The sequence below is a fragment of the Mesoplodon densirostris genome, chromosome X, assembly GCF_025265405.1.
Source record: "Mesoplodon densirostris isolate mMesDen1 chromosome X, mMesDen1 primary haplotype, whole genome shotgun sequence".
In the NCBI taxonomy this organism is placed as follows: domain Eukaryota; kingdom Metazoa; phylum Chordata; class Mammalia; order Artiodactyla; family Ziphiidae; genus Mesoplodon; species Mesoplodon densirostris.
In genome coordinates, this window is record NC_082681.1 from 37,164,612 (window position 1) to 37,169,520 (window position 4,909).

Sequence of the window (4,909 nt, forward strand, 5' to 3'; positions counted from 1 at the left end):
AGAATGCACTCAAACATAAATAACCATGTAAGCATCAACCTAAAATAGACTGCTATATACACATGTTGTTATATAAGAACCTCATGGTAACCACAAAACAAAAACCAATAATAGATACACATAACATAAAGAGACAGGAGTATAAACATGATACTAAAGAAAGTCATCATAAGAGATTATTACAAAAAATTATACACCATCAAATTGGACAGCCTAAACAAAATGGATAAATTCCTAGAAATATACAATCTTTCAAGACTCAATCAGGAAAAAATAGAAAATCTGATCAGACTAATTACTAGTAATGAAATTGAATCAGTAATCAAAAAATTCCCAACAAACAAAAGTCCAGGACCAGATGGCTTCATGGGTAAGTTCTACCAAACATTTAAAGAAGACTTAATACCTATCCTTCTCAAACTATTCCAAACAATTGAAGAGGAAGGAGCACTTTCAAACTCATTCTACAAGGGTCGTGTTACCTGATTACAAAACCAAAGACACTACAAAAAAAAAAAAAAAAAGAAAATTACAGGCCAATACCCCTGATGAACATAGATGAAAAAAATCCTCAGTGAAATATTGGCAAACTGAAGTCAACAATATTAAAATGATCGTATACCATGATCATGTAGGATTTATTCCAGGGATATAAGGATGTTTCCATATTTGCAAATCAATGTGATAAATCACATTAACAAAACAAAGGATAAAAATCATGATTATTTCAACAGATGCAGAAAAAGCTTTTGACAACATTCAACATCCATTTATGATAACTCTGAGCAAAGTGGGCACAGAGGGAACATACCTCAACATAATAAAGGCCATATATCACAAATCTTCAGCTAACATTATGCTCAAAGATGCAAATTTGAAAAGTATTTCCTCTAAGATCAGGATCAAGACAAGGATGCCCACTCTTGCCACTTTGATTTGACATAGTATTGGAAATCCTAGCCACAGCAGTCAGATGATAAAAAGAAATAAAAACCATCCAAGTTGGAAAAGAAGAAGTAAAACTGTCACTGTTTGCAGATGATGGGATACTATATATAGAAAATCCTATAGACCAGCAAAAAAAAAAAAATTAGAACTAATAAATGAATTCAGAAAAGTTGCAGGGTACAAAATTAATATACAGAAATCTGTAGCCTTTCTATACCCTAATAATCATCTATCAAAAAGAGAAATTAAGAAACAATGCTACTTACAATTGTGTCAAAAAGAATAAATAGGAATAAATTTAAACAAGGAGGTAAAAGACTGTACCCTGAAAACTATAAGACACTGATGAAAGAAGCTGAAGATGACACAAATCAATGGAAAGTCATGCCATGCTCATGGCTTGGAAGAATTAATATTGTTAAAATGACCATAGTACCTAAAGTGATCTATAGATTTAGTGCAATTCTCATCAAAATACAATGTTTAACAACTAGAACAGGTAATCCTAAAATTTGAATGGAATCATAAAAGATCCCAAATAGCCAAAGCAATCTTGAGAAAGAAGAACAAAGCTGGAGATATCATGTGCCCTGATTTCAAACTATACTACAAAGCTATACTAATCAAAACAGTATAGCTCTTACTACACAGAAACAGACACATAGATCAATGGAATAGAATAGAGAGCCCAGAAATCTTTAGTAAATTATGTTGAGATAATTGGACAGCTACATGCAAAAGAATGAAACTCAACCTTTTTCTTACACCATATAGAATAATAAACTCAAAATAGACTAAAGACTTAAATGTTAAACTTAAAACCATAAAATTCCCAGAAGAAAAAATAGGCAATATACTCCTTGATGTCGATCTTAGCAATATTTTTCTGGATCTGTCTTCTCAGGCCAGGGCAACAAAACCAAAAATAAACAAATAGGACTACACCAAAGTGAAAAGATTTTGCATGGTGAAGGAAACCATCAATGTAACTAAAGGCAACCTACTGAATGATAGAAAATATTTGCAAATTATGTATCTGATAATGGGTTAATACACAAATTATATAAAGGATTCACACCACTCAATATCAACAAAACAAACAATCTGATTATAAAATAGGCAGAGGACTTGTATAGACATTTCTCAAAAGATGACATACAGATGGTTCACAGACACATTAAAAGATGTTCAACATCACTATCAGAGAAATGCAAGTAAAAACCAAAATGAGATATCACCTCACACCTATCAGAATGGCTGTCATCAAAAAGACAAAAAATAACAAGTGTTGGTGAGTGAAGAAAAGAGACCCCTTGTACACTGTTGCTGGGAATGTAAATTGGTGCAGCCATTATGGAAAATTTTTTGAGGAACCTCTATACTGTGGAGGTTCCTCAAAAAATTAAAAATGGAACAACCATATGATCCAGCAATTCCACTTCTGGGTATTTACCTGAAGAAAACAAAACCACTAGTTTGAAAAGATATATGCCTCCCTATGTTCATTGCAGCATGATTTACAACAGCTGGAAACAAGGAAGCAATCTACGTAGCCATTGATATTTGAATGGATAAAGAAGATTACACGCACACACAAACATAGACATGGGAATATTACTCAGCCATAAAAAAGAATGAAATCTGGCCATCTGAAACAATATGGATAGACCTAGAGGGTATTATGCTAAGTGAAATAAGTTAGAGAATACAATATTATCTCACTTATATATGGAATCTAAAAAGAAAACGAACAGAAATAGACTTATAAATACAGAGAGCAAACTGGTGGTTTCCAGAGGGGAGGGAAGTGAAGGGTTGGGCGAAATACGTGAAGGGAATTAAGAGATACAAACTTCCAGTTATAAAATATAAAATATATAAGGCACAGGATATAACATATAACATATGGAATACAATAAATAATACTGTAATAATTTTGTATAGTGAAAGACAGTTACTGGACTTGTCATGGTGATTATTTTATAATATACTTGGTTGTCCCATCACTATGTTGTGCAGCTTAAACTAAAAATATTGGAAGTCAACTATACTTCAATAATAAAAAAATGAATAAAAATTATCTGAACTAGATACTCCAAGTCTCTTCCAGTGGCAATAATAATATATATATTTTTAAAAAGCCAATATATCAAGTATTATTTAAGGTTATATTTCAAACATATATCTGCTATAAAATGTTTCTGAGGTAAATTGTAACTAACGGTGCCAGCAGTGGTAAATATTTCCGAACTAGCCGTCATTTTAAAAAATCGATTTAAATCATACTAAACAAATACGTTTATGAAGTCATTAAAACCCAACTGATAAAAACCTAAAACATAGATAATACTGTACTGTTATTACTGAACGTCAACTTATGCCATCATTTCAATAAAATTATGAGGGCATGGAAATAACCAGGTTTTTAAAATCTTTTGAAATTATCAATTTTTTAAAAAAACTAGATTTGATATTGTTTCAAACCAAGGAAAATATAATATTCTTTACATGAATGCTACTGACTGGGTATTTCTACAGAAGTCCCTTATGATATATTTAATAGAAAATTTCTCTGGTAACAGTATTGGCCTTTGTTTATTATATACTTTACTATGCAAATATTCCCTTTATGAAATCACTTCTAAGTTTTTCAGTCTAATGTATGTGGAATAATTTGAAAAGAAATCAGAGGTCTTATTGCACAGAATTTTACAACACAGTTTTTATATTATTGTCAGCATTTGTCACTCTTTAAGGACTTTAATTGCACATTAAGAGAATGAAAACATTAAAAGCAATATGTCAGCTAACCATCACGTGAGCTGGGATTCATTTGTCTGGTCACCTCATTATCATCCATCTTAATGTTGACAGACAACAGATCTCTAGGAGAAAGGGATGATAGATGGGAAAATACCAAAGGGGAAAAAGTTTGGGATCATAAAATCTGAAACTGAGCTAGAAGGTTGCTGTTGTACTGGGTTGGTTATCTATAGAGGAAACAAGTAGGATAGGGTATAGAGAATCCTGAAAAGAGATGTGATTCCCAAATTTCTGAGTGGAATAAGCTCATTTAAAACAGATACCTAGATCTTCTCCATGAAAACACCAAATGGTGGATGACGCTGGTGCATTTGTCGCCACTGGGGATTACAATGGACATGTTGGTTTGGGTGTCAAGTGCTCAAAGGAGGTAACCACTGCCATCTGTGGGGTCATCATTTTGGCCAAGCTCCCCACCGTCCCTGTGCAGCGAGGCTACTTGGGTATCAAGATCAGCAAGCCCCATACCATCCCTTGCAAGGTGACTGGCCACTGTGCGTCTGTGCTGGTGCGTATCATCCCTGCCCCCAGGGACACTGGAATGGTCTCAGCCCCTGTGCCCAAGAAGCTACTGATGATGGCCAGAATTGACGACTGCTATACCTCTGCCAGGGGCTGCACCGCCACCCTGGGCAACTTTTGATGCCATTTCCAAGACCTACAGTTATCTCACTTCTGATCTCTGGAGAGATGGATGTTCATCAAGTCTCCATATCAGGAATTCACTACCATCATTTAAAGACCCACATCAGAGTTTCCGTGCAGAGGACACAAGATCCAGCTGTAGCCACCACATAGTTTTATATGAGAAAAACAAAGTGAATTAAGCCATTTAAAATAAACAAACAAACAAACATAAATAAATAAAACAAATACCTAAAAAGAGAACCATATCCTCCTTTTGCAGAACAGTAAGAATAATCTGCATCATTATTTCTAGAGTTCAGAAATAGTATATTGCAAGTATCCCCTTGCCCTGTAGTGTTTAATAATATAATAGATAAATCTAGTTAGGTGCTATCTTACCTGGGAGCTAGTGGCTAGACTATTTGAACTCCCCAGTTCCTTTTTAACAGCAGGACTCTTTATTTTGCTCCTGGGATACAGAATAAACATTGTGCACCTGGAAATGTCAGCA

General features: G+C 34.0%; 1 pseudogene; it reads left to right on the plus strand.

Moving 5' to 3' along the window:
• The first annotated feature begins 4,060 nt into the window (after positions 1 to 4,060).
• On the plus strand, positions 4,061 to 4,569 carry LOC132481539 (small ribosomal subunit protein uS5-like; annotated as a pseudogene).
• The last annotated feature ends 340 nt before the right edge of the window (positions 4,570 to 4,909 follow it).